Source organism: Achroia grisella, unplaced genomic scaffold, assembly GCF_030625045.1.
Source record: "Achroia grisella isolate CSIRO2021 unplaced genomic scaffold, CSIRO_AGI_Agris_v1 utg780, whole genome shotgun sequence".
NCBI classification, from domain to species: Eukaryota; Metazoa; Arthropoda; class Insecta; order Lepidoptera; family Pyralidae; genus Achroia; species Achroia grisella.
This window is the reverse complement of record NW_026713020.1, coordinates 5,053,826-5,076,836: the sequence shown is the minus strand read 5'-3', so window position 1 is coordinate 5,076,836 and position 23,011 is coordinate 5,053,826.

Sequence of the window (23,011 nt, the reverse complement as noted above, 5' to 3'; positions counted from 1 at the left end):
TATAAGCTACAACAAAAACGTAATAAGTTATTTATAATTATTTTAAGTAGATAGTGACACGTTTAAATGTTGTTGGTTTGTGAAAAAGTAAAAATGTTACTATATTTCACACAATCATAATACTATAAACTAAAAATGGATGTTTGACTCTTTCATGCAAAAACTACTAAATGAATTTAATAAAATTTTACAGTAACATAGCTTGTACATTAGAATAACATATGGGCTAGAATTTAAAAAACTATGATGTAAATTGGGCGATATATAATGATAAATGCCTAGTAAGACAAGTGTGACACAGACGATGTTGTGCGGGTCAGCTAGTTAAGTAAAGTATTAAGTAAAGTTAATAAGTGTATAATATGAATCTGTATAGTAGCATCTGCCATTATACATGATGATTTTTATATATATACATATATATAGAATACTTGTTCTTCGAACTTCATCTGTGTGGTGCTCGTTAAATCGCATCCTCATGGGTATTCTCAGAAACCTTTTCTTTTTCAAACTAAATAAATCTCCGCACTAAAGTTTAGATGAGATACTGCGATTTGAAAATAAAAAAAATATATATTTTAGTTTGGACTAAAAAAACAATTTTTTTCTTTAATTGGTTAAAGTGTATTAATATTTGAAAATAAAAAAATCATTTTTTTAGTACAATTAAATATTGATTAAAGTCTACTATTATGTTCTATCAATACAATAGTAAAAGTAAACGGCAGTATTTTTCTTCTTATTCAAACGACTATAAAATGGAGATTCTGTATTCAACTATTGCTAGTACCTATTATATTTCCTTTCGGGTAATTTTTGAATGAGAATTATGCAGTATTTTTAAATATGAATTTATTTTTTTGATGAGAAAGAGAGTGCGGCGAATTCAGTGTTGTCAAATTAAGAAAAATGTCACCCTTATAAGATAAATATTGTCTTATCGACTCTAGTTTTATTTTTTTACTGAAATTCCATTATGCAGTAAGTTTTTCTGTTAAAGCCATGTACTCGTATATATTGTCACGCAATTTTGTACTGTTTTTTATTTGAGAAAGTTTAGCACAATTAGTCGCTTTAATATCGTGATATATGTTGTTGAAAATAATGTGCTGATTTTGATCATTCGTATATATATATTTAAATATATTTATTTACTTTCGAAGATCACCAATATAAGACACTGAAATACTATATATAATAATATATGCTTCAATACATATTCACGTACTAACGATCTTCAAACAAATTGTTCTTATGTTTACAAATAACCATAACACATTTATAGAAAATGTGTAGAAATGTAGACACGATTGAAATTTCTTCTTATAAAATGAAATATACCCATTTAACAGTCATTATCTGTATTACAAATACTACTTCTGTAGCGTAATTAATTACACAAAATAAAACCAATTTACTCCAACGACTGTCACCTAATTCGTAATTATGTCAAGAATATAAAATGTTTACAGTTATTTGCATATAAATTATGATGAGCCATCGCCCTAATCCAAGATGGATTCACATTATATGGGTATTTGTTATCTGCAGGTAAAACACCCTTTACTGAATATGAAGGAAAAATAAATTTCTTAGGGATGGCAATTCTTGAGGAATAAAGTCCTCAGACTACTGAGAGGACCTTCGAGAAAGAATAATTCAGGAATAGCAACATGTAAACTGATAGAATACTATCAGCTCTTATTTCACAGTTTACCATTCCAGTATTGTTAACTTATTTTTGTATACTAGGTGAATACAAAAATAAGTTAACAATACCATGACTAACATTGATCGTAATGCTTCCTGTAGCGATGGTTAGGTTTCCGCACTGTATATTTGTGGTCTCTCACAATGGTAGCGGAATGAAATAAAATAATATACATAAATCCATCAATTAATTAAATTGACTTCTGCAGAATAACACGAATAAATATATACATTTGCAGAAATTACTAAGAAAAATGGCAAATAATTACTACATACAGGTTAACATAAGTATATTAACCAAAGTGTCTATATGCTGCGTGATATACCTAATGCATCCTAATGTCAAACATTAAGATACATTCAGCCGTTAAGTAGTAAAAGACAGATATAAGAATGGATTAACTAAAATATGAATAATACAGCTTGTTGATAATATAGCGTAATACGCAACTCGCAATAATACACACCTTGTTATTATCAATCGTACTTATACTCGAGTGCACTCGAATTCATTCTTAGTAAAAGCGTCTATTTATGGAAATCATTATATCCTATAAACAGTTATGCCAGATTCGACGTTTTTCCCTAATTTTGGGACATTTTAGGGACACAATACCGAATTTGGGCGATGGGGAGAAATTTGGAGGAATGAATGTTTTCAATTCCGAATTAAAAAATTATTAATGATACTTTCCGTAATTGTAGTCCTAAAAATCACAAACCTATTGTATAAAACGAACAAGATATTTGGAACAAGATACCTATAAAAAGTGGTATCATTTTTATAATCGATTCAATGAATGAATGAATGAAACGAAAAGATAAAAAAAAATATATATTATACAATAAACTAGAGGCATCAAAAAGCGATTTACTCGATAATCGTGCGGAACCATCATATAAACTTCTTCACTAGGTGTTTTTCTTGAAATCCTATATTTGAGGGAGTTTGAAAAAAAATAGAGACATACTAGATAGTAATCTGGCAACACTGGCAACATAATAAGAATGGCACGCGTAACCGCTTCAAGATGCTTCTTACAAAATATTTGTGTCTGCGCACAACGTAATATTCGCTAAAATTAGTATACTTATGATAAAATTATGTGTAAGTGCGTACAATACAGTTGGTATTATTGATACGGGGTCCTTATTTTAATGGGTAAATATGAAATTGTGTACGCACCTATACTAACGCTACGCTAGTGTATATACACCAGCGTATGGATGGATGGATGGGATTATGTGCATCCTATCCATCCATCCATACGCTAGTCAGGTAAACCGAGCTGATTTATCTGACTAGATTAGAATTAAATATTTTGAAATAAGTATATCCATTGATAAAACCAGTATGTATTTTACTGAACTTCAAATTTATAACAATCCTCTTTTGTGATATTAAAAATACAAAGTAAAAGTGTCACATAAATTTCATTTTGATAATGAAAATGCAGTGAAATAATTTAAAAGGAAAGAAAACTTCATCCAGACCGGCTCAAGTGCTTAGGTGTCACTTGAAGATTAAATTTAAAAATTATTGCGCTCACAACTGCATATAGGTACTGGATAACGATAAAATACATGGAACTGCTTTTATATATGCCTCTTATAATTCTGTTATTCAAAGAATTGTTCTAGTTTCTAGTAGGAAGTGGTAATATTACAATTTAAGAATTTACTTTCTCTTTACGTTTTTCGCTATTAATACCTATATTTTTATATAAAACTCTTTTTATTATTGACAAAGATATCAAGAAATATAAAAACTGTTTGAATATAAATACTAAGGTATGACAGTGAAATTATAAAATACGTATTGAATAGAATTTTAATTAAATTCGTTACATGTAAATACGACACATATAACATGTAGTTAATTTATGCGCTGTCGAAGTAGAAGCGAAATGTATACTAGCAAAATTTATCTAAAGTCTTCTAAAATCTTCTTGGTTTGACTAAAACTGCAGCAAGTTTTATATTACCATGTGCAAAGCTCCACTAGGCTCCTATCGAATTCGGCTGGGCAGATAGAGAATCACGAGCATTGAAGCCGAGTGTTTACGTATGTCAACAAGCCCGGATCTCACGTCCCGGGAACTGTTCGGAGTTTCCTTCTTTACTCTGTGAATGCAAGGAATCCTAAATCCTAGTTTGTCTCTTTAGTAGTTAAAAGTGACAATTCACAACATAATAGACAAGTCATAAGAGATTATGACCCTTGCATAATTAATAATAATACATTACAATAATATATACACCACTATTCACACAGCAGAACTTGCGTTATGGCTACTAAGCAACTGATAAAAATACAACTCTTTTGTAAATAAGTACATTATATATTTATATAGAACCTAGATCGATACAAATAATCATATTCATCAATACAAATGTTTGCACCGTGCAATCAAACCCTCGACCATCGGTAATCATGTTATGTTAATAATTGCTAATAGTATTTAGTTATATGTATATTTTATTTATGTATACCTTTAGTATTTGTATGTGTATGTATTCTGTATTAATATATTATATATTTCTTTTTATATATTGCGCCGGCAAAATTTCCTTACCTCAAAGAGTCGATCTCCTAGGTTGTCTGTAAGAGATTGCTTTAAGCGATAAGGGTGCCTTTTCTTTAGCATATTTACATTTAGTTCTTTTTATTGTAAATAATTTTCTGTTATAATTTATTGTAATAAATAAATTACGTAACACCAAAGTACATCTATAACGTAGGCTGCCCTTCATCAGCGATATTAACGTGATGTTATTTTGTAATAACCAGTTATAGTATTATTATTATATTTAGTAATGTTCGCTAAATTTTGTATAAAGGCTTTTAATATCCATGTTTTCTTGAATTGTCCTCGTTTCATCCCTTTACTTACATTTAAGTTCCTATTCAAGATTTTCTTCAAATATAACTTTGGCTCTTCAGATAAATGTTGAACGTTAGATATAAAAAATGGTAATGTTATTACAAACAACAAAACTTTCATTCCACTTTAAGGTTATAGTCTTACCTAGTACTTTTGTTGAATACAAAACTACTAAGAACATTACAACTGTTGGAAAATAAACTGCTTGATATTGGATGAAATCACTAGATGAAAAATATCTTTTTTTTATAATTTTATTTCTAACATAGTGCAGAAATGAGTATGTAGCATACCTAGATGGTAAGTGGTTATCGCTACTAGCTAGCTTTCAAAACACATTTTTTTTCTATTTCTTTATTTATTTATTGCTTTAGAAGTACTAGTATTATATATAAATACAACTTACACGTGTACCACTTCAGGCATAGAAATGTATACCAGAGAGATAAATTTCTCTTTAATGATATAATATGTATCTTTAATGTATAATAAATATGAAGTAGTTTTTTTTACCGTACATATGAGCATGCGTCGCCGGCCTTTTAAGAAGAAATAAGCAGGGATGTTATGGATATGGAATTTCGGATCTGGATAGGTTTCGGATATAGGAAATCTTATCTAAACGAATTTATAAATTTATATTTGTTATCCTCTTTTGTTGAGAAACTCTTTTGATATTAATATATTTAAAGTTTATTTTTTTATTTTTAATCAAAACTATAAAAACATAATTATATAATGTCATTTCAGTGTCTACCATCTTTACCATTAAAACATTTATCCAGTTATAAATAGTTTAATTACACATTTCTTCAACATCTTTTATATCAAATAGCAATTTGTTACATATTGAAATGAACGTTGGGTAAGGCCCGGAGCTATGTAATATTAGGTTGGAGTTCAAAGTTTATTTTTATAACGTGTTTGATATCGACGGAGCATGTCTCTTAGTGTGGTATACGATACGGGATATTTTCTAACAGATTTAAAAACTTCCAATATATACTCGTAAATACAGGAAAGGATATGATATTTATATTTTAAAATTCAAAAGAGGCTTCTGCAACAACAACTGCCTGTTTATTTAATATTCATCATTGTCCATAGACATTTTTTCTATTATTTTATTAGTTGGTACGGACTGTACTATTGGCCGACAGCAAAATTTTCATTTAAAGAGGAAACCTCTTTTCTTGAAATTTTATGGTGATTGTCTAATTGATTAGCTTAAGTATATATAATGAAAAAACAGACTCACTATTATCTTCATAATACTATTTATTATTTTACCGAATATCCGTGTATCTATACTAATATATTAAGCGGCAGAATTTATTTGGTTCAAATTGGAAAGGTATTTTTTTCTAAGAATTTAAAAATTCATAGCGCTGACAATATTATATGATTGCACTAAGAATGAGTGCGTAGCGGTTTCTATGTTGATTATCGCTGGTCTCCTGTTATTGTGTAATTATTTATATCTAAAAAAATCAATCTAAAGAGCAACACCCAAATTTCGTCCTCCCTCTTCTCGTGATGAATCTGCGTTCCGAATGAGTGGTAGAATCAAAAATATGGCTATTCAAAAGTACTTGTATTGAGTTTATTTGAATAAAGGTTATTTCTATTATTTCTATTTCTGTCGTATAAATTATTTATAGGCTAGAGGCTGTATAATATCACGCTACGATCATAGGAGCTAAGCATCAGACACCCCGTACATAAGATGGGGATATAAGATTCCCTAATTTGCCAATAGTCTCCTATTGGCGAAATATGTATTCTATTGGTATCTTATGTGCCGTAGACGGAGTTGCGCGGATTAGATTCTAATAATATAACAGTGAGGATCAAAGCAATAGATTCAATTAATCTGTAATAGAGTTTAATGACCCATTGTGTGTATTCAGGTTTATTGTTCAACCGTCAAGCTATACAACACAGATTTATCTGTCAGTTCTATAAATAGTGAAGTTGTTGATGCAATTTGATACTTTACAATAATGTGTACTCGTATTTCAATTTTAATTCAGCTTATCGATGCTCGTACACGAATAGTGTGACATTCATACGCCAAATGGAAAACAAAACCGGCGTACTGCATAAATCCTGAAAAATGAAGTTTGTTTCCGAAATATATTGTGTACAGGAGATTGATACTTATTTATTAAGCGATAGAGATGCTAGTAATTTTTCAGGGTTTTGTGCATGTGAAACTGTTTGTTCATATAAATAGTATATGAATACGCAACGATTCAAAAAAGCTAAATAAAAAGTATTTACGCTAGACTTGTCGAGTTTGTATGAATTTTTAAATAAACATTATATTATTCCATTTTTAAAATTGTATGCGACTTTTCCGACGATACATTCAACTACCATATTTCGCATTACTAACGGTAATTTACAATATAAGTATAGTAATATAGTTTAAAAAGCAAGCTGCTTTGCGGCTTAAGTAAGTGTGTAACAAACATGAGTGCAAATATAAAAAAGGTACTATGCCTTTACGGAATAACCTCTTTTCTTGAAACTCTCTCTATAACTGAGAATATCAAATTTTATCGTGATTGGTTAATTGGTTAGCTTAAGTATATATAATGAACAAACAAACTCATAATACTATATTTTTTACTGAATATCCGTGTATCTATAGCGAACATATAAGCGACATAATTTATTTGGTTCTAATTGAATAGTTATTTTAACGTTGTATAAATTATTTATAGGCTGTATAATATCACGTTACGATCATAGGAGCGGAGCATCAGACACCACAGACAAAAAATGGGGATATAACATACCCCTTATTGCCAATAGTCTCCTATTGGCAAAGTGTCTTAAGTGCCGTAGATAGAGTTCAAATATAATAGAAGTACAAATATAGACAAAAGATCTTTGTACAAATTCTACCTCGGTTGCATTACCATTCCAAATCTTGTAAGAAAAGTTTACAAAATCAAGTCTGATAATAAATATGGTGTAGCCTCTAAATTATAAGGGTCATGTTTACAAACAGTAACATTAACAAAAGGCCAGCATTATTCAATGTAGCCTAATACAACGAAGTTTTCCTAAAAATTAAACAACAAAAAACACCCGTTTTGTGTACAGTATAAAGTGAAAATTCGTTTATCTATCTCTAGTGTAAAGTTATCGCCTTTTCAATTGGACCATCCTAGAACCCGTTGCCCATCCTTTGCACTGCCAAGATGTATGGCCCTCGAATAAATTGGTCGTATGTATTGGGGATACGTTTTTCATGTCGTATAAGTAATTCTGTTGGCATGTTAGTAAGACAAGTTTATTTATCGACTTTAAATTTCGTGTCTAGGCACAGATTTAAAGTATTGTTATTCAGATACTTGCTTATTGTTGGTCGTAATTTAACTATAGATTTTGTAACTGTAACTTCTATATTTTGGCAGTATCTGCCTCTCAGAACCTTAAAAAATGTGCCTCACATTTGAGGATTGTATACCATTTATAAAATTTTTAAGAAAGGTGTAGAAGATTCGTATTATTATATTCCTATATAGATACAAAAAATGTTTGGCATTCATTAAGACTATAAACAGAAAATATTGAAAACAAACTATTTTAATCTAATCTCAACTTGACTACAAACTTTAACAATGAATAATAGAGTATAAATGCGTGTGTGTATCAAATATGTAGATGATAATGTGTGTAATTTTTTTTATGCATAATAGAAAAAATATATTAGCATTCTTCACTCCTTTATATATACTATAAGTGTGTGATATTTCATACTTCTTCGTGCATGCAATTTTCGTAAAAAGCGGTACAAAGTTTATGCTTCTCGTATTAATATATACATAAATCATGGCCTGATAAATGTGTAGAATATTACTTTTTCACACGATGTTATTAATAACGGATTTCGAAAGCCTATACGATGTGTTATCAGGTGTAGATTATCTTATATATAAAATTCTCGTGTCACAGTTTTCGTTCCCATACTCCTCCGAAACGGCTTGAGCGATTCTCATGAAATTTTGTGAGCGTATTGAGTAGGTCTGAGAATCGGCCAACATCTATTTTTCATCCCCCTAAATGTTAGGGGTAGTCCACCCCTAATTTTTATTTTTTTATTTTAAGGCAAAACAACGTTTGCCGGGATAGCTAGTAATCTATAGATATAATGATAAATTGAGGCTAATGGCTTTAATTTCATTTCAGAAAATATGCAATAGTTTATACGAAGAATAACCGTAACTAAGTACGTAAATTAGTGTCAATAAATATATTACTATTATTAAGTATTATTGTCATATAAAATTATTGAGTTGTTTTCGAATAAAAAAAAACAATAAATTGTTAGTTTAACAGCCTCGGTAGTCTAGCGATTTAGCACACCACTTTACTTCTGGTGGTGACGGGTTTGATTCCTTGCACGGTGTAAACATTTGTATGTATGCATATCAAAAATATATTTAAGTATTTATATCAGTTGTCTAGTACCTATAACACAAGCTCTGCTTATTGGATGGTGTTGTGTTAATTGTCCATGGTTACTATTTATTAGAATTGAGTATGTGTAATAATCGTATTTATACCATCACTGGCTATAGCTACAGTTTGCTTTGTACACAGCATACTGGTTTGAAGAGTTTCTTCCATCACCAAACAGTTTCAAAATAGATTAATTAAACGCCTTGACCAAACGAAATCATCTCCGAATTTGCCTGCATGCGATCGATTTATAGATCGGAATACTCAATGTTACCAATTTCATTTGTTATCGTATATCATATTAGAATATTAACTGTGATTGTATTATTTATGAGCTCACGATATATCTCCACACATACAAGATTCATAGCTTCGAGTTGACTGGCGGACGATGTAAATAATTATTAGAAGTTATTGAAAGTGTCTACACGCTCTCTCATTCTTTTTCTCTCTACATTGATAATACTACCACTAGAAAGCATTTTAATATATCGGCTCCACTTTGCATCTCTGTGCATTTTCTACCGCATATATCACGTGGAGTATCCTGAGGAATTGTTCGGAGTGTTCTGAGGAATTGTTCGAACCAGATGCTGAGTTTCACCTACGTACCACGCCAGAAACTGAAATACCATCCTGATCATCTGGATGAATGGCGGTCTTCCACAGTGCGGTTTTCTAGAAACTTTTTGCCACGCACAACCACATTGTGGAATCACCTTCCAGCAATGGTATTTCCGAATCGATACGATATTGAAACCTTCAAGAAAAGAGCTTATTCCTTTTTAAAAGGCCGACAACGTACTTGCAATTCTCCTGGTGTTGCGGGTGTTCATGGGCGGCGGTAATCACTTACCATCAGGTGAATCGCATGTCGTTTGTCCCCTAAAAAAAAAATACATATCTAATTAAAAGCAATTTTCATTTATGAGTTATTTATGTATATTTACATAATATATATTTATGTACATATACGTATATGACAAAAATATAACCGATCGCTATTTGAATTTAAAAATATACAATAACGAAAATATTATGTGGATTTTTATTAACGTAATAAAAACCAAAAATGAGTGTTAGAAATTTTATTTCTTTTTATCTGTGCTTTTGAGTAATTTCACAAACGATTAACTGTAATGATTACTTATTTCTATTTATTCAAATCAATCAATGTACCTTTTTTTTAATTAGCACTAACAAAAGTGTATTTTCAAGATGTGCCCTTAATACCAGAAATCCCAGTCGCCACCTTTTTAAACAGGGACCGATATCACAACCTTAGACTGAAGTCTTATCCGTCACGCAGGAGTTCCTCTTCAGCAACAAGTCCTTCCGCTGGTTTAGCACTCGCTTCCTTTTATTGTCCAGTGAAATTATAAAGGCCAGTCCATTACTTTATCTATATTACTACTACTCTACTCTATTTATATTAGAATACATCGAAAACAAAAGCATTCCATAATTATGTGCACTCGCAACTCACTCAATACACTGCACAAGTAGAGAACGCTATTCAAACATTTGATCGTTAAACACTTTGATATGCACTGAAAACCCGATACAGAACAGCAAAGTGCAAACGTTTGTTCAAACTTTGAACACATGCTCAGAGCTTAAACATACGTACACACATTGTAACTTTGTAGGCATTATCGTAAGCTATGTTACACAGCGGCTTTAGAGACGTGAAAGTACTGGGTAAGCGTAACAAAGGAATGACAAGTGTACCTAATACTACATGATTTAAATGGCATGACGTCTATGGTTGATATATTTCATTTTTAAAGCCGGTATTTGACACTGTTCATCAGATGATTATGACCTTTTTTGTGTTTGAAGCATGCCAAATATTTGTATCATAGACTATATTTGGCATGCTTCTAAATATTAAGAAAACGTACAATATGTAATTTGTAGTTATTTAATACTAACTAATTGTTATGCCTCGACCAGACACAGTCTAATCACTCCTCTCCATCTTATTCATAGTCCATCCAGACAACTGGAAGAAATCGCTACTTTTTTGTTGTAATGTCAGTGTTAATTTACTTCTGTGAGAGCAAAAATTTTTCATTCATTTCATTCACTTCATTCGCTTCATTCGCATCATTCGCTTCATTCGCGTCATTGAAGAATCTTCTCGAATGAAGCGAATGAAGCGACTTTCGTTCATTTCGTTCAATTAGTTCATTTCAATAATATCATTCACTTCACTCACTTATTTCTATTTATTCCAAACTTCATTCACTTCACTCACTTCATTCACTTCATTCACTTCATTCATTTCGTTCATTTCGTTCGTTTCGTTCATTTCGTTCCTATCGTTAACAATCGAAACATAGTTAAGATAAAACAGATGAGTATTGAAAATATACAATTTACTAAGGCTGATTAGTTAAAATTTAAAGATTACTTGACAATTTAATAATTTATAAAACAATTTTGTAGTTGTGTACTATTTTATATTTATGTATTAATTATTAATTAAGAAAATATACTAGAAATTGTCAGGGAGTATAGTAAAGACAAAATAAACGAATCGTTAGTACTATTATGTAGGTAGGTGTATTTTGTATGTCGCAATTGTTAAATATTTCCAATATTTACTTCTAATATTACTTTAGGAATAAAAGGAGTAAAAAAATAGGCAAATCTAGATACTTATTTTTCTATAAATAAAACAAAACTCAAGAAATTTGTATATTACAAACGATTTATAGCATGTGATGAATTGATGACAATCTAATTATTTGGATTAGCAAGAAAGTATTTATATAAAGAGGTAATTTTTTGATTAAATAGATTACTTAATCAAAGGTAAATATATAAATAAAAACAATACTTCCCCGGTTTATCCAAAGTTTATCCAAATTTTTTCGAATTTTGCTGCCGTTGACCCCGTTTGACAAGATGACGAACGGGCAAGAATTTCAGAAATTAAATCTTGATGAAGTCTTTACCAAGCACTGGTACTTATTAATTATCACTTATTATATTAAAATTTATTAAAATACACGATTATTTATTAGTAAAATTAAATTAAAATATAAATAATGTATCAGCTGTTTGTTTTGACAGCTGGCCTTCATTCACTTCATTAATTTTATTTCATTCTTTTAAGTCAATTAAGCCATTCCACCCATTTCACTCGTTTCTTATCTTTCACTAGTTTCACTATTTTCACTCGTTTCATTACTTTCACTTGTTTTACTAGGTTTCATTCGTTTTAGTCATTTCACCCATTTCAGCCATTTAACTAGTTTCACTAGTTTCATTTGTTTCACTCGTTTCACTACTTTCGCTCGTTTCACTCGTTTCATTAGTTTCACTCGTTTCACTAGTTTCATTCGTTTCAACTCCTTTTGCGATAAATCATGAGCCCAAACCCGAAGCTGTAGAATTTACTTTCTAAACTAAAATTATGGAGATGATAGATTCTATATATTCGTAATGGAATGTCCATCAAAAAGTTCTTGTGAGTGTCTTGTAGGTTTATCAACAGACCAATTCCAGAATACAATCAAGAATATGTATAGTAGATTATATCGAGCCTTTAGAAACACAATTTGAATAACAGCTTGTAAAAATATAAAAACATAAATGTGATAAATGCCTGGGAGGAGTTAACAAGCTTGGGAGCCTAATTATAATCCTATTTAAACAATGTTAAACGTTGGTACACACAATGAAATGTTTTAATTGAAGTACGTAAAAGTACACTTAAAAATAAAGGTATGAAAAGATAACTTTACAAATGTTTAAAGATAAATTAATAATAATAATCTCAGTATAATTAACACAGCGCCATCTAGTCCCACGGTAGAGTTTGTGTTATGGATACTAGACATCTGATATACTTTTTATATATAATATATACATAATATACATAAAAAATACCCGTCTGAGTACAATCCGATACAAACAATCATACTCATGAATACAGATGTTGGCACCATGCGAGGAATCGAACCCGCGACCGTCGGAAGTAAGGCGGTGCTAAACCGCTAGACCACCGAGGACGCCAATTATTATGTTAAATACGATATTTTCAAAAGCGTATCAGCACCACGTACACTTAATAAAAATATGCATTAACTCAAAACAATATGAATATCAAATTAATTTTAAAGTTAAGTTAATGAGTCTGTAAGTTCATTTCCATAGTTTATTGTTATTTCTGTATATTAGTAAAAATGCGATACGGTCTGTACGAAAGGTAAAAATAATGAAATATTTACTAATATTAGTATTCATATGATTAATAATTTCTTAATTAACTCTTTGATTTACAACGTAATCTGGTTGTATGGTCTTTTTAAGGATATTTTATTGTATGTTGTTCTTTATAGGAAATTTAAAATTAAGACGCTATACTCCCGTTTCTATCAAATATCTTTACAAGTATCCAATATTTATGTATATATAAACGGGCGTATGCAGAGTATGTGTGACAACAATATGTATATATATATCATACATATATACGTATATATATTTAAATAGTATATAATCTAATATCAAGTAGGTAAAGATACATAAAAAAATTTTTCTATGAATACACTTAACGTAAGACACGTTTCTTAAACCCATGGGTATTGCACTTCTATTTCCTAACTTTTAGTAATGGGGAAATGGTTATTTAAAAAAAAAAACATTTAGGTAAATGTATGGCGGTTGACTTCTTAAATTATTCTTAGTAGTTTTTCTATACACATGTGAAGGTAAAATAAATCTTTTGAAGTCTTGGGTTAAATATTACAACGACAATGTAGAATATGGGACACAGTCACCTAGATACATAAAATAATAATTGCATTTAATAATGTCTAGTAAGACAAATTCAATATTGTCTACTAGGCACTGCTGTATCTAAACTGTGTCACCCCACCTTACATTTTCCTATTTTTATTTAGTATATAAGATCATTATTTCTATGTACATATTGTCAGTTTATCATCATCTGTAATATACATCGTCTCGACCAACAACATCGTATTATTGACCCGCAACATAGAACAAATTGGTATTCTCCATAAAAAATACCATTTTAGGCTGTCCTTATTCAAGATAACTATACCTATACCTGATCCATTTGATGTGAATAACAAATTTTAATACAATACATTTTTTGTTCTCAGTGTCGCAAGCAGCCATGTGAAATATATTTTTTCTAATAAAATAAATCACAAACATTTTTTTTACATGAAATGTTGTGTTCGAATGGCCAGTTTTAAAATATGACACAAGTAAAAAACAAGCCGTAATTTATCTTAAGTTGAACTTTCTCTTTGAAACTCTTGTCATATTTTACGGTAAAAAATGGAGGCAGACATTTTCATTTAAACTTTCCTATGAAAAATTGGCGTTCGATTAGTTGTTACGGGTATTCTGTGTTAATTTGTTCGGAATTATTTATGTAATGTCGTTGACGATAAACGGTTCTTAACCTTTCATATTATTTTAGTAGTAATAATAATATTAATGTTAGGAATCATTACACAATAAGTAAATGTAATCCTAGGTAGATAGTATGAGGCATTATAGTAGAGGGGATTGTTAGTAATGGGGAAATAGTCACATTGCTAGCATTATACGACGTTGACGCAGTCGATCCTGGATCCCGTCATTGTTAATTTCTGGTCATATTGTCACTATGGACTGACTGGTCTCACTTAATGCTCATCTTATCATACTCCATTAGTGTCTCGCCAGCGTATACCATTATCATCCATTAAAAAAAATAGGCAGTCTACTGTCAATCGTTGGCTTTTTAGTAACTGCAATATTTGACATGCCTACATTTCCAATAAGTTTCAATTCAACGTGACAGGGGCGGGGCCGCCGTCTCTCGGATTAAATTGATTAGTTGTCAGTGTATTGACTGAACAGTTAGTTCATTTAAATAAATTGATATACAAGTTTTTTAGGGTTGGCTAGATTCGAACTAAAGACTTTTAGAATCTAATTCCAAGTAGTAGTGAACCACTGTCACTATAAATGTATCTATATGTATATATAGTATTCCATATAGTTATGTGGAACAATGCTATTTTAATCCCTTTTTTAATTCTAAATGTAGTCTTAAATAATTATTATGTTTCATAATTATTCAAAGAATTTGAAATTTATTTTTAAAATCTTAGTAACATTTGTTAGTCCTAATAATATTCGTTATTTTATTTATAAAACGTTTTATTCCCTTATTCCATTTCTGATGACGCAAATTAATTCATTAAATCTTGGTAGGTAATAAAATGTAAATTTATTAATAAAAGATTGTGTCGTAGACGAATTAATTAAAAGCAATGTTAATTTTAAATATATATATTTTTTTTATTATATAATTAGTTTTCAGTTATATCATAAGAAATCATTTATTAGGACTATTTTTCTGTCGCGATATTTTCCTTTCATCTACATCCATACCACAAGCTCTGCTTAGTTTGGGACTTGATGGAGGCGTGCAAATTGTCCTGAGTTTTATTATTATTCGACCGTTATGATTTGCTTATATAACAATTACACCAAGATAAATTAATAGTTAAATAAACATCCTAACATCACCAACTTTATACCAACCCATAGCAGTATTCACTTAACCCAAAAACAATAACATTATTTACTCACATTTGGTAAAGCGTATAATAATTTCACTTCACAAGGATAAACGTTATTTGAATTTCTATAAAGGAAGTCCCAGGTTAGGTAGCGTAACGAGGGACGCGGCACATTATGAAAAAGGTACGAAGACGTACTAATGTTCCTTTGCATATGTCGTTTTGGATCCCAGGAGAGAGCCTCTATGGTCTTCTGAACTTGTAACTGTTTTCTATTGTGCTTTTATATGAATAAATGGAACGCGTACGGAATACGTTTTTACTATAGAGATTACAACCCGGATTTCTTTTTTATTTATTTAACTTTAAAGCATATAATATAAAAAGTTTACATTTGGACTAGTCAACTACAGTGCAGAGAAAAATTGTTGACAACAAAAATATAATTAATGAAAGTGTATTGCAATAATATATAAAAAGTCCTGTAATACTAAATTACAAAATCATATAGAAATAGAAATAAATATTATATATACATATATGTATATGTACAAATATACAAACATACATGTAAATATAAACAAAATAGCCTGATGGTAACAGAATCGTAATAAAACAATTAAGGAATAAAGAACTGGAAACGTAACTAAAAAAGTTAAAAATTTTTTTTAGTTATGCTCCCAGCAGCAGTAGCTTTGATCAATAGGTAAGTCATTTCATTTTGTATGACAGCCTAAACGGTGAAAGTATAGTGATTGTGAACAGATAAATGAGTCGGGATATAAAGTAAAAACTTTACAGAGAACTTGTACAAGATTTTTTTGTTTAAATTAAATGCAAACTAAGTTGCCAGGTCATCGGGTGAATATGGCAATCGACACTTATATCATAGATAAGATATAATAATAACATATACTACTTCACATTATATACATTACCTGTGAAGCTACGGACATTCATGTATGCCCTTCATGCGATGCCATTCCTAAGGACTAAGAGATAATACTTCTGTACCTTGAAATTTCACTGTCATATATCGATCAAGCAAATCTTCAAACCGTGAGCACACAGCTTAGGTACTCAGTAATGTGCTTAGCAGTAGAAATACAATTTCTACAGTAAAGTAGTTAAAGAGACAGATCCAGACGATGCATGGGGTAAGCTTTGTACAAAGTCAATCTGTTTTAAGACTTATTTTATAACAGAAAATGGCAAACACGCTGACGCACCAACTGACAGAAAAGAATATTTAAAAAGAAGCAAATTATAGCATGTAATTATTATGCTCTTTTCTAAAGGTAATGTGTATACCTACGACTGGGGGAATGATGTCGCAAAGGTCAAACAGATGAATGGCACTCGAGGAAAAATGGCTACATTAAGGTCAACAAGTTCGTAACTCAAGAAACCACTTCACTAATATTGCTGCTACTTGACCGTATACGTTACTTTTATATGCTATGACTAAGTAATTTATAGATCAAATAAATTATAACTAAGTTTTTTATTGAAGTATAAAATAATAATAAATAATATTTCACAAATAAAACAATTTCAATATTGATATTATTATAAAATTACAAATTACAAAAGAATGATGAAAGTTAGTAAGAAATATATCGAGAGTAGACCCTTACTCAAATTTATATATCTGATATAATTATGTAACTCTTTTACATTGTTAAATTAACTGTAAATTCAAACCATGTTAATGATATCCTTTGCAAACAATAAAAAAAACTACAAACAATATCACTGTCCTATAACCAAAAAAAAAATAAAATTAAAATTCAATCACTAAAAAGATAAGAGTGTTAGATAAGTCTTACTCACTGCACTCCCACTCAATATTTATGCTTACATACAATTGTGATTGTCTGCAGTATCCTATTTATTTGTTTTTATTTCTTTTATGTTCTATTTGGTTCTTTTGTTTTTCCGCTTACTTTGTGTGAAACGCAAACTGTGTGTGAGAGGGAGAAAGTAAAGAAAGTGTTTCCTTTTCATGATATTTTCCACTTCACGCATCAACATTATACAATCCCATATACATATATTATTAATCGAATTCACAATTATTCACATTTTCTATTTTATATGAATGCTGAGAATTAAAGAATACCTTATATGTATCTATAAATATCATGAGGTTCATTATAAACTGACTAATTGTTAAGAAGAGGTAGTAGATAATTTATAATAAATATGCGTTAACTAGTTTGGCATAATATAAATACCTTTAAAATTTATTTCATTAATTTTGCGTTTTAAATCAGCGGGTAGGCTTTCACAATGCTAAATGTTTTTCCGTTTCAGTGAACCGATAAAATTTAATTAACGGTTCTTTGTTTTAATAACAAGATGAATAACTAGTTGTTATCTGTTTCGACTGAGGTAGATTTTGTAAAAAGACTCAATAGGTGAGAAGGTATGAGTCTTGCCTATTATAGACCCTAAGCAGCTTGCCCTGTAAGCTATTTTTCGGTTACAGGCATGACATCTGTCCTCTAGAAGAGCAACTCATAAGTGGTATTACAGATGTCAGATTATGACATGTGATGTTCATAAATAGTGTTTAACATGAGATTAGATGGTGCTGTGTGAGTCGTCCAAGAATATTATTATTATTACAACATTCGTTACCAATGTCGTTACAACATTGGTAACGAATGTTGTAATAATAATAATATTCTTGGACGACTCACACAGCACCATCTAATCTCATGTTAAACTGAGCTTGAGTAATGGGCACTAGACTACTGATATAAATACATAGATACACCAATACAAACAATACTCATGAATATGAATATGTTTGTACCGTGCGAGGAATATAACCCGCGACTATCGGATGAAAATCGGTGTGCTAGACCACCGAAAGGTTAGGAAAAGGAAACGCCGTCAAAGGTTGTAACGTTGTACTTTTTTTATTTTTTTTACCAACTGTTCCTGTCAGCTTTTTGCCTTTCTAATTACACGAATAAAATATAAAAGATAGCTGAGTTGGGATATTCATCATCATCTCCGCTACATATGACAAGTATGTATACAATGACGGACAGGCTGACAGAACATTGTTATCCATTTGGAGAACCCAGTTCAGTAGTCTCTGGGGAAAACTTCTGAGAGCTAATTCTACTCTATGTACACAAAGTTGCAAACTGGTTAGCTGGCAGAGAATGCCTTTAGCGTAAAGCTTGCTTTGTGTTAGTTATGAGATTGCGCAATGAGGCACAAGACGGTTATATTTACTATAGTAACTGGTCTGGTATTTAAATCGTATTAGAAAATAACGAACGACCGAACGAACGAACGACCAGATTTTTTTCCCCATTATTTAAATAAAAAAATGTGTGAACAAAAATATAACGTTCTTAGTTAAAGTTTTTTTTTATATACTACCACAGATAACATGATGATACTACGTTTTCAAACAAGCATACGACCCATCTAATGGTAATCTATTACCGTAGCCTATGTATGTACGCATGGCCGTCCTTTAAGATACCATAATAAAAAAACTTCTAGAAAAACTCCATGCTGTGGTCTCTCGAAAAAACCTCGCTAGGTAATTCATTCCATAATCGAAGTATATGCCAGAGATACTCCTCTGAAACCGCACTGTCCCCACTTAGGTTCACATGTGTAAGGATGAATACCCAGTCGATGGCGAGCGGTGCGATGGTAAAAGGTAGCCGTTCATATCATTCACATCATGTCACACACAAAACGAACAATTCATCGATATCGCCTGAGAGATCGGGATCATTGATAATTCTCCTACCTAAAGTCTGCACCAGACGTAACTTCAAATATGAAAATGCCTACAAAGTATAAATAGTTGAACAAACATTTATGATTTGTTATCGAATGTCGCTTATAGTGCGTACATCAAAACTTTTAAAGCTCAAATATAACTCTTGCCTAAGTTCAGTACTAAATCAAAATTTTAAGCGTGTTTTATTGCTAAGTATGACTGGCAGGTACATTTTTGTCTATGCCAACATTTGTTCAAAAATGTGTGTAACGTCTTTTGTCTTTACATATCTGCCCAAACCTTCCAAAGGATATGAAGCACCTCAGTTATATTAAGGAGTACACCTCTGTTAGTTTGAAACTTGTTGCTAGTATTATGTGTGTACATACAAAGTAACATAGTCAATAATAAACAATGTCTACAAAGTCAACATTTGCATACACAGCGTACGATACCCTTGTATTACCATATGTCTCTACTGAGGATATGCTAAAAGTCACAGCTGTTCTGATATGTAACTTTTAATAATATGCAAATAGTGTATATATAATCTACAATGTATCGCGAAATATTATGAGATATTAATTAAATGTATGTAAGTATCTTTAGATAATGGAATGGTAAATTAGCTGACGGCATTTGCAGGTAAGTTTGAGATCACCTGTATAAATGAACAGCGTTACGGGTATCATGTGACGTCATGTGACGTTCGTAATACTCATGCATTACCATGTCGGACGATTAATATGCCTCTTATCTTGTAAATTAACTTCTTTTTCTCTCCCTTCAATCAACCTCATAATGCAAGTTGGAATGATTAAAATAGATGGTATACCTGCAGATGACTTTTTACTCAATCTATTACTGTAATTTTATTGGATACAGGCCATTGCATACCATTTTTATTAATTTTACTTTACTACAAATTCAAATTACGAAATATTACATAGCTTGTCATTGTTTTTTATTATTAATCATTATCCTCGTATTCGTTCTTTATTCCTATATTAAATACTAGCTTTTACCCGCAACTTCATCTGCACAATCTTTCATCCCCTTTTTCACCACACCCACAATTTTTTTTTGAGATATAAGATAGCCTATGTTCATTCTCGTAATAAAATCTATAAAATCTACCTGCGTGTCAAATTTCATTAAGATCTGTTTAACGGTGAAAAAGTAACAAACTTTAAAGTTACGAATTTATAATTTTAGTTTGGATTGGTTATATAAAACACAAGCTGTACCCGCGGTTTCAGCTACATGAACCTTACAGCCTATGTGTTATTCAAATGTATATATTTACACTAATATATATTGTATTACTGTAATGTTTCATCAAAATCCGTTCAGTAGTTTCTGCGTGAGAGAGTAACAAACATCCATCTATCTATCCATCAAAACTCATAAACTTTCGCGTTTATAATATTAGTATTATATACAGTCGTAACTTCACCATAATAAGAGTTGTTTTGATCTTTTCTAAAATGAATGTAATAAAACAAATATGATGCGCTTTGAAGCAAGAATTTATTGGACTGTTTTATACTTGAAAATACTTGAAAATAAGAATGGAATGTTATTTCAGTATTACTTTGTTTCTAACTTGTCTCGTCGCTTTATTATTGTCACATCAAAATACAAATATTTCCAATAGTCTTTGTTATAAGAATTTTCTTTATGGAACCCTTCCTTACTTATTGCAAGGGTTCTTCAAAGAAATTCCCTGTCTGTCATTTTCCCAAAAGGTCATATGTTAGCATCGTTGCAACTTTTTCGTTTACACCAAAATTATGGCAGTCCTCATAGTCGTAATGTACATAATGTACATAAATATGTATACATAAAGGTGGATTGGTTAATTTTGATACTTACTTTATATAAATCCCGTGTTTTTATTGTTATTGTGTCTAATTAACCAAAAAACCCTTAATAATCCCTGAATGTTTTTTTATAAAGAGCTCTTAAAAACTAAAGCAGTAATTACAATATACTATAAATCGATCAGTAAAAAATAAATCTAATTCTTACTTTATATTTTAAATTTTTAAATACATTTCTGCCAAAAAAGTATCGTTATACATAGCGATTTTTTGAGGTAATGGTGATGGCAAAATGGTAATAATGGTAAATAGAAACTAACTACCATTACGACAACAACACGAAGATGTCGTCATTATGGTGACGTCCTTATACCCCTCATTTATGTCTATTCCAGAAACTAAGGTATCATACCTGTAAGCTTTGAAACTTCATTTCCGCATCTTTCTCTCAGTAGTCTTCTCAAAGTAAACTACTAAGCAATTAGAATATATATCACAGAAGAACCCACGCAAGAAAATTTGTAAAACTGTCTACCTCGCTAAACGATTACTGTTAGATACAAGTATATGTCTATTTACGCCTACACATACCGAGAGTTTCTCTCACGCAATGCTACCTATAACAAACCTTAAAAATAAAATTCAGGGCCCTTGGATATTTCGCAACGACTTTATTGGCTTGCTATCGATTCCCAAGATGGTGATTCTTCTCTGTCAAATAGGTAGTATTGTATACTTTATTTAGAAACATCGCACGTTCCCGGTCATCTGTCTTGCGTTAGTGTCATGGCCGATGGTAGCGATTTATTATGCGGTCACTTTTTTGTTTTCTTGTAATATTTCTTTATAATCTTGCAACAAGTTTTTAGTAATTATTTGTGTTTGTTTCTTAGTTTATAATTTTGTACGTACATTTCTTTCATTTCATTTGGCAGCCTCGGTGGTCTAGAGGTTTAAGGTATACACCGCCCTACTTCCGATGGTCGCGGATTTAATTCCTTGCACTGTACAAACATTTTGTATTCATGAGTATGAATGTTTTGGTCTGACTGGGTGTTTTCTATGTATCATATGTATGTATGTATTTATGAAAAAAGAAATATATATATATGTGTTTGTGTCAGTTGCCTAGTACCCATAACACAAGCTTTAGCTGGCTTAACTTGGGTCTAGATGGTGCTGTGTGAATTGTCCTGAGATTTATTATTATTATTACTATTATGTCTAAAACCGAGTTGTACAGAAATATAAGTGAAGTGTCTATTTAATCTATTTCTGCCATCAAGCAACTTGTTTTATTAGTTGTATTTAGGTTGTAGGATGAGATATGCCAGTATACCAAGATACGCCACATTAGTCTTCTGGAATGAGAACGCATAACGAATACTATGTTTGTTTCATAATGACATGACATCAGGCTGTTGTCACTCTCATTAGTGGGGCTTGTTTGCCATTATAGATATTTATTTAGGATCATAAACAGGTTTACAATTACCATATTTTTAACTACTTTAAAATTAACTATATTATATTATAGTAAACCTAACGTGCATGATCACTGATTATATTTAAGTAAATGGTTCTTATAAATTATATTAAAGTACCCTAAATATATTAATGTAATAAATGCGAAGTTTGTAAATACTTACAAACAACGATGTTTGTTACTCTTTCACGCAAAAACTACTGAACGGATTTCGATAAACTTTACAGTAATATAGCTTATGCATCAGAATAACACATATTTTTATTTAGATTTAAAGTGAAACTGCGGGCACAGCTAGTATTATATGTATATTT